Genomic DNA, 14,353 nt, shown 5'->3' on the forward strand with positions numbered 1-14,353 from the left:
GTAATATGATTTCTCTATGATATCACTGCGTTGGCTTCGATAAAAGTGACACGTAAACACGAGCAAGAAGAAGAATTATTAAAGACGTCCATATATAATGATCAATGGTTGTCGCAGTCAGACGTTAATAGATTTAATCGATGGTAGGAATCGCTTCTTCAATAGATTCAACACGCTACTCATGCGTATTTTTTTTTAGAGTAGCAAAAATTAGTAGAAACGTTGATTGTACATACATATATTATATCGCTACGATGTGACATAAAATCTCATCACTGCTAACTCGTGTGAGATAAATGTGAAATGCGCATCTCGTACACGTTGCGCGTAGATTATTAGCTAGATATCTTACAGAGTCCCTCTGTACATATCTGTATTTCAAAAGAGTTTATAAAGAAGGATGTGGAAAATGTAAAATATATACGCGCAATATTTTAGCCAGCGAGAGAGAGCCGACTTGCGTTACTCCTGCGGCGGCAGAAGCAGAAGGACCTACCATGATGATCTCTAGATATTGCGCTTAACGCGGACGTGATGAAATCATGAAGGATGACGCTGGCACGACGAGTGGCCTCTAGGCTGACCGGTATGCAACGAGAGAAAATTGTCTGGCGTCATTAGCCTTGATTCCACGTGGCTCGATCCATCCGTAATTAACCTTTTTTAATTAGAGTTAATATTAACCGCGCGATACTGCTCGTTCGTCATCCACGATGGGTTCTTGCGCGAACCAAAGTTATGATGCCGACGCGAGAAGAGGTAGCTGGCTGTTAGTTGCCGATATTACGAAGTTAAATATCATACAGTCCATTATGCACCCGCATCGGAATGATTTTTGGCAGAGATTCTCTTTCGCGCGCGGACGAATCTCGTTGACGTTATTCCGTTTAAATGGAAAATTATCCGGCCTTTGATTGGCCTTGATTCTCCGCGCCGGCTCGCACTCCGACCCGTTCGCAATTAATCTTGTAGTTAACCTTTGGAAATTGCGTTTTCGACGTACTTGCACTTTCGTACACGAGCGAGATCGTCTCGAGAGTCCGGTGTATTCGATGTATACGAGGTATAATCCTTCCTGGCCTCTCCCGGTTATATGCGTATCGTGAGAAGATTGTGAAATCCCATCGGGCGCACGCGCATTCCTACGGAACAGCAGGTGTGGATCGCGAGAGAGATCGCGCGCGCACGATCTCTCTGTACCGGGACGAGTCCGTCCGGATGAGATAGCGGGGGTCTTGGTGTATATCTCGCGCGCCCGAGTTTAGCTCAATATCAATCTAATTTATCCCTCCGTTTCGCGCGCGTAACGGTCCAGGCGCCATGGGAATCGTGCCACGAGATCGGTACCAGCGAGACAGACAGACGCGAACACACCTCTATCTATAACGCCCGCTTTACGATCCGCAACGCTTCACTGGACACCGGACGGCGCACCAGCGGCTCTCAAATTATTATTCCTGCCGCGAGAAGCAATCATACGATTAAGAATCTAATCTTGTTCAAAGTGAAATCAGAGTTTTCGAAGTTTCAGATTTAAATAAAATTGAACAATCGATTTTAACAACGCAAATGCATGTCAAATTTTACATTAGGTACGTCAAAAATATTAAAAAAAATAAATTATTTTATATATTATATAAATATGAAACTTTGGGATGATATATGTTATAGCAATATTTTCTTTATCTCTTCAATTCCAATTATAAAAATTTCAAATATTGTACACTAGTACTCGTTTACTTAATGTTATCGAGTAAAGCTCGATTAGGTCGTGCTGCAAGTTTCCGGCTATAAAGGAAGTGGTAAGTACCAAGTCACGAAGATCATGTTTTCAGCAACTTTTTCTACCGAAGATGACAACAATCTTTCGTAAAACGCGGCAAAAGGGAAAGACGAAAGAGTTACGAAGTGCTAGATGGGAGAGAAAGATGGAATAGAAAATTAAATTCGCCATGTTCACTTTCGGTGAATTTTTAGCGCGTGTCTCATTAGTTTCGTAAGTCCAACTTGAGCAGAAATTAAATATAGTGTCACACAGAGACGGGTGTCGACTCTCCGGTGGGGACCCCATACCGGGAATGTACCGGACTTATAATGAACGTTCATAACATCGTGCTTAAGCTTAATGTCCGAAGTCGCGACACGTGTACTTTGAACGCGTCCGCTAAAATCATACTTAGTTTGTCACATGGTTCCCTTTTAAAGAAATCGCGCGAAAATCACCGACGACATTCTCAATTAATTAACGATTTCAAGATGTGACGCATGAAAGATAGAAGCGATTAAAAATAATTATTCTACATATATTTGAGTGCATACTTGATGCTTGCAATTTGAAATGTCTCTCGCGCGCCGCATTATTTCTGCATTATAATTAAAATGAGAAGTGTCTGTTTATTCTAATAACAATCATAGCGTATATATATTTTCCATCAATTACATTGTGCAGAATCTGATGAAATATTATAACCAGTAATTCTCCTATTGCACGTAGGTGCGAGAAAAAAGCGAACCGACCGCATTCGGGAAGGTGTCATCGTGGCTATTAAATGATAGTAATGACAGGAATAGCGCTGATCGTCGATATATCTTGCTGTCATCGAGCGACGTGTCGTTTTTTTTTCCAGCGCATTCGTCGAGGTCGTCTTATCGCGGCGCGGGATTAGATCCACAGTCGACGCGACCGGTCAATTTACAAGCCACTTACGCGCCGCGCGCAGATTATGCACGCGCGGCATTTTTTTTCTTTATCCGCCAACCGAGCGTTTAATGCCCAGGGGGGAATTCAGCTCGTCGGAGAGACGATTTACAACGATTGCGTATCCCGCGCGTCATCTCCGCGCGACACGCCGCAATATAATAACGCTCAATTAACCCGAAAGGTTCGCGCGATTTCGCAAGGGTTTCGCACCGCGCGATTACGAAAACGCATCGGCCCGGCTTTGTATCAATGTCTCGACGCGACGAGCCGCGTAATTTCGACACGTGCGGAATCGATAATTAATTTGAAAAAAAAATTAAGCGACGCTTGTAATATGTAATATCCTCGCGAGAAGACGTTTCAATTTTACACGAGCGGTAAAATGTTTCGTCCCGAAACACAAGTTTCGTGACAACAAACCGTAAATATATCAAGAATATTATTAAAGTTTCAACTTCGGGATCATCAGTCATCGGAAAATCTTGGGGAAATAATAATAATTTCGCTCGCGCGATAAATAAATTACAGGATTACAAGCACTAAATAAACGCGCAGCGTAATCGCTCGCCGCTTGATGCGGCGAGACGCTTCCCGCAAATTCGAAAAAAATACAGGGAGTCGCGTAAAGCAATCGATTATGCTCTGGTACCTCCGGTAGTTTGTCGCCGGCTCGTTCCGCCGTATTTTATGATCGTGGACCGCATATCCCCCTTCCTCCCCCGCCGCCCCCCTGCTGACGATTAATATCAGCGGACTTGCATCGTCCGTGGAGTTTGGCGTCGATGTCGCAAACGTAAGGAAATTCCATTTTCATCACGAACCTATCATTTTCGTGCCGGCCGTCGGCGCACAAGAAACGGGGGTGAAAAGGGGTGGAAAGGGGAGAGGAAGAAGAAGAGGCACCGCGTAAATCACCGAGAATCGCGCGGAGGTTTTCCTCTGCCAGCAGGGCATCGGAACCCGGCTGAGGCCCCATGGCGGTGCAAATGTATAAATACCAGCCACAAATCTGCCAGCCGGGCTAATTTATAAATTTCACGCCGATCTCGTAAATGCGTTTCTGATTTAGCGCGTTTAAATTATCGCTAAACCACTTCTAACTGCCCGGGCGAATAATCTCCGCCGGCACCGAGCCTCCGTGGGGTTTCGCGCAAGGTATCGCGAGAAGGGTGTGGGAGGTAGGAAGGGAATCTGCTTGTGTTCGCATAGCTCTCGTGGTCGTCTTCGACAAATGCCCATTCGTATAATCGCGAAACGGAAACTCCTTGCTGGCGCGAGCTCACACAACGCGAGAAAATATAGAGATAGCGAGATAAAGGGAGATACGACATTCTGTGGTTTTCAGTATTTATGTATATACGGTACTTATATACCAGTCGTCGTAATTTTTCGGTCTTTGCTCCCGGCTCACGCCGTACCTCATATGATTTGCCGCCTACTAATCGTACTTCGGCTCCCGGTGCGCGTTACGTAAGACGATGAATGATCGTAGGCTCTCGTAAAGAGCAATGCGTTTTTAATACCGCTTAATTTACGCTTCGACGTGTCGCTGACTGGCAGCAGAACGCTCGGTTGAAATTGAGGTGGTTTGAAATCGAACGATCGTTCGATAAACATACGTGAGCGCCAAGGAACAATGGCTCTAAATTGAATGCAAATGCTTTATCGACTCTGTGTTCCGGCTACCACTATTTAATATCATAATTTTATCATTCACAAGCTTTGCCCTCTATCTTTCAGTTTCAATAAATTTTCAAAAAATCGACATATATTTAAAATAAAAGATTCGAAATTATTAAAATTAGTGTACACTTTATATAATTATCGTAATCAATGTCGATATCAACAATAATATTAATATCGATAATAGTTTAATTGCACAAGAATATCAATGTAATTTTATAACGCCGTTATCATTACAGCTATCGAGAAAAGTAATTGTAAAGGCAACAAGCATTACAAGAAGTAATACGTTACAAGTTATTAACTTTACGTAACTTTCCAGCCCCGATATAAGTTCACATCATATAATAAAACAGAAAGAACATATAGACTTGCTCGAATCATATCATACACCTAGAGTGAAAGTGATTCGCAATTTACTCTAAAACAAAAATCTGGCTTGTACAATCGATCTACTATCCGTGTATCAGATCTAGAAACCTTTAAATATCATCGCGGACGCGCTTCATTGATCGATATTAACCGGTCGCCTCGATGTCTATCCGTTTGACGTGCAATTGAGCGAATGCCACGTATATACCAGCCAGCACCTCTCGTTCGATTTATAGACGATAATTGAAAATTATTTGGTAACACGGGTGATCGATAGCGACCCGTTAACTCGTTCATACATCACCCGCATCCGCGGCCTCTCTCTACCCTTTGTCCACCGCCCCTGCGACCCTTCCCTTCCTCCCCTTCCCCCTTCGCACGCCATCCCGTGGGCCTCCTCGAATCCTCCGTTTCACTTCCACCCACCGAAGCCGAGGCCCGAGCGAGGCGTCTTAGTGGGGTCAGGTCGACCAATAAATCCAATATGCCACGGTTCGTCCCGCGCGAGAGCAGCAGTTTTACAATTCATGAATTTATTATGGGCACCACCGAGAATACCGCGGGGCCTCTGCTATTGATTTATCGTTACGCTTACCCGGCTTCACGAACGGGCCCGATCTTCACGAGCAACGTAGACGCGCGCTCTTGGTGGGGTCCCGGATTCACGAACACGCCAAATTCCTTGTGTGTGTCGACGCGCGAAAATTAACTCCTGACGCGGCGAGATGTTTGCATAGCTATTTTTTACGAGATATATATATATATAGAGTATATTCTAAACTTTGTATACATATGCAATTATTTTTTCGTTATTTTCTCTTTAATAATTACATATATATTTAATAATTATTTAATAAGTTAAGGCAATAATAATATTAAATGAATAATTAATAATATTTGTATGATTTACGATACAATAATACATATACAAATTCTTCTAAAGATGTGTATGTTTTTTAATATTTTTCTCGAATCTCTTATTTTATTCCATGATTTATCTTAATAAAATTGATGAGATCCAGTTTCAAACAGTAATCCGGAAGTGATGTTGCGGTCTCGGTGAGAGGGAGAGAGCTCGTCGTAGATGTTCCACGGTTAAGGGAACCCGGAGAGGTCGATCGGACACCGCGCGGACTTACCGTAGAAATCCCGTAGTTCATTAATCAAGCAACGCCCGGAGTAGGAATGCCTTCGTATTTCGAGAGTTGCAGTCCATTTATCACGGCGGAAACGTATTTGTAGGCAGTGGCTGTGCCCGCTTCGCTAACAAGTGGATACGCTGTCCCCGTGGATGATGTAGCACCGGCTAGGCTCGAGGCCCCCTACGGCGTCCGACACCTCCAACCTTACAACCTTCGACCAAACTCTCTCTCAACCCTGGTGCACCCTCTACGCGTTTTAACGAATTTTCCGGTGTAATAAAATAGGGAGGGAGTTATCGCACCTGTTGCTCGCGCATATACACGATCCACATATTATACATTTCGAATAGATGGTATCTCTATTTGTCATAGATCATCGCATCACATATCAGATTTTATTTATAGAGAGACTACAAGGAATCGATAAGGTTTTGAGGATTTTTTTTCGTTCAAGAGACGCAAATATATATATACGGCTTACGTGTATTTTTGTTCGAAATAGCGAGAGTTATCACCGAAGCAAACACGTTTCCTGCTCTCGCGTAAAATTCTCGGGCACGAGATTTCAATCTGCGATTTACCGCGGGCAATTAAAAAGATTACCGTTGCGCGGATCAACGGCAACCTTCGACCTCGGTTTCCTAATCATCCTCCGCGATTTCTGTCAAAAGCGCAACATGTAGAGAGGGGTTAAATATGTTTTCGTAGTTTCATCGACCCCAAAGTAATTTCACCGGCGACTGTCGCCGGTATACAGAATATAAACGAAGCGTTTGCGACGGCGTGTGATTTATCAGAGACCAGCGAGAGAGACAATGATAAATTAAATATTACGCTGTGCGAGTAAGAAATGATTGAGATACCGATCGGACAGATATTTATATTTAACGCATAATGAATGATATTTATCGATGATCCAGTAATAATTGACTGCGTGCTTCGCTCGCGCTTATTATGATGAGTGCGGAATCTATTGATAAATTGGTAACGATCTCTAGATAGATTAATATCGCGTGATATTTCACGAGGATTACTATTTTTCTCTCGGTTGGGGGGCATGAATCCGCGACAAGGGGAGTAGCGAAGCGGTTACCCGATGCAAATGAATAGTCTTATAATGTATCGCCCGCGGGCGGTTTGTCTAGTTAAGCGCTCAATCAGATCTTTGGAGGGGACTGATGTAACAACGGTATTAAAACTGTTATACGATATGTGCCGACAGCTCGCTCGAAATCAATTCAAGAAACCGCAAGAACGTGTGCCGCCTCTCGCCCGCGAGTTCTAGAATTAGGAATCTATATACTCGGTTATCCCTCCACGACGATTCTTCTCTCTCGCTTTATTCAACGTTTCGCGAAACGAAACAGAAATTACAACACGTCTCCCGCAAATTAATAGTCTGCACAATTTGCGTGAAAACAAATGCAAACGCGAGACGTGTGATTCGCGGCGGCAGCAGGAGAAGATTAATTTTGTTTCTTTCCATCGGCTGAATTTGATTATTACCTGTCTCGAGAAACTGGCCGCCTCTAAAATAAAGCGATCGCGCGGCTTATGTCGGCCCGGGCGAAATCGCAGACGCGTTACCGGAGGTGCGAGAAGATCATCCCTCGGGCCTCACAGCGATCCAAGGGGCGGGTAAGAGAGAGAGAAAGAAAGAGAGGCGGAAAGACCCCATTCGTGATATTCGCATCGCGGCATCGCGCGGGTGTCTTGAACTGGATCCACCGCGAAAGGTTAATCGATTCTACTACGATCGTTTTCGCGATCACGGCGACGGCAGACGTGCAAAAGGGCACGCCATAATTCCTTGCGAGAGCACGACCGAATTGGAATCTCTCGCGAACGCGCTTTCGTCCGTGTGCTACGGTTTCCTATACTTGGCGCGCTCCGATCTTCACTCGAGCTCGCGAACTCGGGCACGAACAAGGTGAGAAACGAGTCCGATAATGGCCCGCAATTTCCTCTTTGCGAAACGATTCGCCTCTTACAATGATTCACCGATCCGAGTACGGCAGATTGAATTTTCGATCGACATCGCTGGTGCGACGGCTGGGAAATCCAGTCCGGGGATCGATTCGTTCCGTATGACTGACTTCCGGACGAGGTCGCGCCTTCGGCGGCCTCTCGTTGCGCCGTCGTCGCGACCACCCCGAAGAAAACGCTTTCCACTTGACGCTCCATTTACAAGTAAATCGGAGATAGACCGAGAAATGAGATAAATCTTGATTGAATACAAGATTGCAAGAGGATTCGCGTCCAACATCACACGTACACATGCATATTATACGCCGAAGTAAATGTAGCGAGAGCCGAGACGATTGTTTCAACTGTTAACTTACACGCGCGATGTAACTTTCAACAATATCGAACCCCCTCGAGTACGGAGATGGTTCCCTTGTCAGTCTTGCGCGGGTACATGAGCGGTAGTGTACGGCAGCGAGGGCGTACTACAGTCCCGTCTCCCTCTCGCCTCGCCGTCTAATACACGGACGACGCGGTAATGGTAAGGTGTCCGCGTTATAACGCGGTGTGTATGCCCCCTCATTCACGGTCCCCTGCATCACCCAGTTCATCCGGTGTGAGAGGCCCGACTCCGGAGGGCGAGGGGCAGAGCGGAGGCGGCTCTCTCTCTCTCTTTCTCTCCTTGGGCTACGGAATATAAATAAAAGGCGAGCCATGGGCTCGCTTATTGAAATCGGGCCCTCGCCGCCCTCACTTCGCTCGTTGCCCGTTTTGACGGGGCAACTCGTTGCTTTAAAACGTGCCCGCGTGCGAACCTGACGTACTGACCCCTCCCAGCTTGTGTTGCGCCGCTCGCTTGCCTCGCGCTTTCAAGCCTGATTTGGGCCAGAGCGCGAGGAGACGCGCGATTATACGTGTTGCGTTGCAGTATCCCAACTTAAATGTTCCATCATTTTATATATGTATATATATATATATATATTGTATAAAATATATGTGCCTCATAAATCCTGTGCGCTAATGAAATGTATTGAAATTAATAATAATTAAATCAAAACATACGATGGACTGTCCGGAAATAATTTTGTGTAAAGTTGATAGTATATATTTACTTTGTGTTAATTATGATCAGTTTTTTCCTCTCTCTACACTAATTTGAATAATATAATTATGTAATAATATATATTATAGAGAGATAAAGTCTAAGAATTGTAATAATTTTTTCATCTTTCCTTATTGACGAAGCAAACTTTGCTTGGCACATGTAAAATGCGCACATATGTATGTAAAAGAAATATAAAAGAGTATCAAAACGTATCGCGCGTATATAAAAGCATCTGTATCTCGCCGACCAATTGTTCGAACGTTTATCGGACAATTTTCCATTAATTAATAGTATTCGCGTCCTCTCCCTCTGAGACTCTCTGAAATTATCGTTACAAAGATATGCCGAATCGATGATAACCGCGCGGTGTAATTCGTTGTTTTACCGAAGGCGTGAAATTCTGCCGAAGGGACTCGTAAAATAAAAAATCAAGATCCTCGCAATGTCGCGACAGAGATCGTAATACGCAATGCGCGCGCTTTATCGCCTCTTGGCACGTCTTACGACAAGCAGATGCAGCCTTGCGAGAGAATATTTTTTTTCTTATCCACGGAACAACCAGCGTCACACGGCGAGAGGAGACGCTTACTAGCGCTGTACGATGTTCCGATTAATGTTGCACGACGCCACTTAGCGCGAAGGAAGGGGGACGGAGCGTTTCGTTGGAAGTCGTAATAAAACCGGATTGGAAAATCGCCGGTGACGTTCGCGCGCTCATGGTAATGCACATACCGCGAGGCTAAGCCCAGATTTGCATTCCCGTTAATGATATTTCCAGATCTGTTCGGCCGAACAGCGGAACAGTGCCGCATTCCGCTCGTGCCGGCCGCAAACGAAGATCCTCTCAGGCGCAGGGTATTAATTAACACTTGACTTTTCTTTCGGTGAGCCTAGACGCTCGGTGTTCGCGCGCGGTATCGTGCACGTGCGCGCTTCTAAGGTTTAAAGCTTGATGTAAACTCAGGCATAAATTGTAATCGAGATGGCGATCGTGCACAGGCTCCGTAATCTTTTATTATTCGAATTCACCTCGACCGCGCGGTTAAAGAGTAGTTTGATCGAGTCGCGCGGCAGAATTTCTTTTTTCTTTTTTCTTTTACAGCTGGACCTGCTGGATGTAATCGCGCATTTAAGATATACGGAAAAGAGAAAATAGATTTATAATGGAGCGAGATACGTGAATCGTCATCTAATGATACGGGCAAGCGTAGATTGTAACTTATTAAAATTTTCTACGCCGCGTTTTCAAACAAAAAATTGAATAAATATTTATTTTAAAAATTCTATCTTAAACTCACTTGTAAGAATCTGTAGCTGAAAGAAGCAGCGATAGAGGTTTGAAATAACTTATTACGCGCAATTATTAAAAATTATGAAATTCATACGTTGTGTTATTAAAAAAACAAAGACGAGATTTATGAAGACAAATCCGGGAATGGACAAACTATTATTTCTGCGATAGGGGTCAGATTAGCTTCGGTTGAGGTCTGGAAACTATGTCTAGTAGAACGCATATACATATATCTAAGGCCCCCCCGACAATCTCGAAAGCCGCGAAGTTCTCTCGCCCGATCTCGTTATAATAGCCGCAGCCGATCTACCTGCTGACCTCGTCCGTACGGCGAAGCGAGGTCGAGCGGGCGATCGGCGCGGATCGATCGATCGATCGATCGATCGATCGTGACGATCGGGCCTCGGAAGCAGAGGGCCGCCGAGAGGATTACCGAGAGAGCACAGGCCGAACCTCGCTCGATTCACGAAGCGTTCTACTCGCTCGCACCGGAGAAAGCACGACGTGGGAATACACGTCGCCGCGGATTACGCCCCCTCTTCGACTTGCTCGCAACACACACACACACATATATATAATAGATACATATACACTCGCGCGCATAACATGCACGTATACATAGCGATGCACAGCTAGCCGACGAGACGAGCGAGTGTGCGAGGAAGCAACGGGTAAGTATTCACTTTAGCCCGGTTCGTGACCTCGTATCGCCGGGCATTACAGCCGCTTTTTATCCGTGCGCCCACCACGTCACGGAGGCTGCAATTACTAATTTAGAGGCGAGACCAAGTCGTGCCAAATCCCTCGGCTTCGCCGCGCGGCGCGGCGCGGCCGCCCTCTTTCTCATGTTATTTGTATGAAGCGGGATCGCGCGGGTAGAAACACTCCTCTCATCGTCGGACGGAAGGAAAGAGAGGCGCGAGAGACGAAAGATTCGAAGGGCCGAAGAGGAGGCGATATAGCGAATATCCTTCCAGCGAAGGGCAATCGCGCGGCGAATGTGCGCGAATACGTCCGACGTGTTCGAGAACCGGCGGAATTATATGCATATCCGCGCGTGCTTGCTAATTACACGGCCGTCAAGCGCGCGAAAATTGTACGCTCATTGTATGCGCGTGCCGTCGAATTCAGGACACTTATGCAAAAGGCTAACGAGAGGCGCGTCATTCATATTATGTATAACGTGGCAACGAGAGATGATGTAAATTTTTCTGCTACTTTCCACCTACAATTTTCAATTAACATTCACCTTAATACTTTAACTAGTTAACTCATCCCCCCTTTAAATCTCTACGTGGAAAATTGTTTGTGTGTTTATGTACGTCAGTCTCTATATAAATTAAATCTATCAAAATTCTTTGGAATCCACAAACAAAGTTAGAGATTGAAAGAAAAATTACGAATTATATCTGGAAATTTTATCTATGTTGTTTTCGTGCTATATGCGGCAACACCTGACTGGGAGAATAATTTTACATGCGGTATGAACGATCGAAGAAAAAGATAGAAACGCCACGAGATAATTACGGCTCGTTAGTCCATCACATCTATCGACGACAGATAGATAATGTCGCCGGCACATATGTATATCGTAATCTTAATAATACGAAACCGAGATCTACGTTGTGGATTTCTTGAGTTCGGCCAGAGAGAGAGAGAGGACGCCGATCAAGGAAAGAGAGAGAAGGAGGGGAGAGGAATATCCGGAGGTCCGGGTCTTCTTCTCGCGACCGGCGCGGCGTGTATCGTAGAACAATGAAGGGTCGCTATTAATATTAGCCGGCTATCGCGGCGCTATCGCGCGCTTCACACTCCCCACGCACTCTCGAATAACACGGTTCGCGTAGGGACATTTTCATTGCATATTAATGTCCCTCATTACCGCCACTCCGCACCGCATTACTCAATGTTACGCAGCCGGGCCGTCTAGTGTTTCAAACGGGATCGAGGCGGAAGAGATATTGACCGCCTAGGTTCAAAGTACGAAAACCGTCCTCTCTCTCTCTCGGGACAAGATGTGCGCGACGTTATCTCTTATATTAATACACCTTGCGGTTTCTCCAGAAGATCTGACATTTTTTGAAACGCGAATTATCCTGTTCTCCTTTCCCTCTTGCCATCTGGTTTTTTTATTTTCATTTTTTATTTCCTCGATCGCACCACACACATACTTATATATATCTACCGTGTGACACGCATCTAATGGCATTTCCGCACCGCGTCGTCGTCTTCCTCTTTTTATCTACTATTCGATTTCGCAGAAATGAAATGCTGTCATCGTATATAACCGATGGGATAAAACCGCAACGTCCCCGCGGCAAGTAGATAACGGAAATCGTAGTTATCGAGAATGGCTGCTATCTAGATACCGGGTCACGGAGTGGGCGGGGGCGCGGAGATGTGGCACGGGGTTACGAGCGAGGGAACGAGGCCATGAAAAATGGTGTAATTTAATCGAGCGATTCGACATGGCATCGTCGGCGACGTTCCTTTACCTGCCTAAGCTCTATAAGAGAGGTGAGAAATGCGGCTCGCCCGGTGACCGATGTCTACACATCGCGCTGTCACACACTGACATATCGCTCTGATAAAACCACGACCCGGCCAACGGTTTCTCCCTCGCGTCGACGTTTAACTATTTCTTACACGTAGCAACGATTCGATAGCTAATAACTCGGACGTCTTCGCGTGTCGCAAGGATTCGTCCTTGTCACCTTCGTCGTTTCGAGTGTGGCCTCGCGCTGAACTCGAGTCGGCGATATGAAAGGCTCTCGTATTGAGTTTAACCCACGACCTCATGAGTTCGACGATTAATCGAGAGAGAGAAAGAGAGAGAGAATGCAACACTATATTTTTCATATCTTTCGAACGTGGATGAATATTTTATCTCTTAAATCTTAAAAATTTTAATTAAGAATTTTAACTCAATATAAAATACAAATTTAAATTTCAATGGGATAAAAAGAACCAGACATGGATTATAGTGCGTCAGTTTCAATAAAAAATTAATTTTTTTTTTTTTCAAAGAAATGTAATTTAAAAGCTTTTTCTTTTTAAAAAAAAATTTATTTAATTTTTCAAAGAAAATTTATACCGACACCAAGTAATTAAATTAAATCTCAATTCGAGATTTTTATTAAATTTCAATTCGATATTTTTCTCGCCTACGCTTTTTTAAGAGAATCAGGAAAGTTTATTAATTTATTTCATTCATTTTATACATGTGCGATTGTATATCTTCCACACAATGTCTTATAGAAACATTAATAAATTTTAACAAGTATTGTACTTCAAATGTTATTCTTTTAATCTGAATCAGTGAAAACGCTCATACATGTTTCTATGTATTAGATATGTATGTCCCACTGATTGTGGCAATAAAATTTAACTGTAAAATCAATAATAATCGTACATATTTGCAAAATGTTTTTTGTTATTTATTTTGCATTGCTATTTTTGAAAGAAGTTTTTTTACACACACATACACACATGTAAAATTTTTTATCATACTACAGAATATATATTATTTTATTCTTAAATTCATATTTATAGATTTATTATCATTACGATATTTTTAATTATTTCAACATATTCAATCTAGTACTTTCGCGATCCGGATAAAAGATTGCCGAGCAAGTAGTGAGAACGCGAGCTTGAAGCACTTAAATTAATTGACTAATTACAAGGACAGGGAGAGATGAGATCTCGGATGAGGGACGAGAAAAGAGAGCGTGACGAGCGGGAGCAGGCGCGAATTTGCGAGATAAGAAATTGGAAGGCATTATAATAGGATGTTTTATGCTCTTTATTGCGATGGGGATGTGATCGTGTATATCAAGCAATATGTGGCCACGCATCGCGCACATACCCTTTCCTCTGCATTTCCTACATGCTACATAGACAGTGTTGTATACGGTACCGGATGACTCGCTCCGCGGCTAACAACCTATTCGTGTTTCCATGCAATACTATGTATCGCGCGTGTGATTACGCAACTATTTACTATCACTGCTACCATAATTATGGCTCTAATTACGGTAACTCTCATAATTATATCTTAATACGTTCGAACATGCAATGTGATGATTGGATTA

This window comes from Prenolepis imparis, unplaced genomic scaffold, assembly GCF_030444845.1.
Source record: "Prenolepis imparis isolate NDT839.2.m4 unplaced genomic scaffold, iyPreImpa1.0 SCAF_10, whole genome shotgun sequence".
Taxonomy (NCBI): domain Eukaryota; kingdom Metazoa; phylum Arthropoda; class Insecta; order Hymenoptera; family Formicidae; genus Prenolepis; species Prenolepis imparis.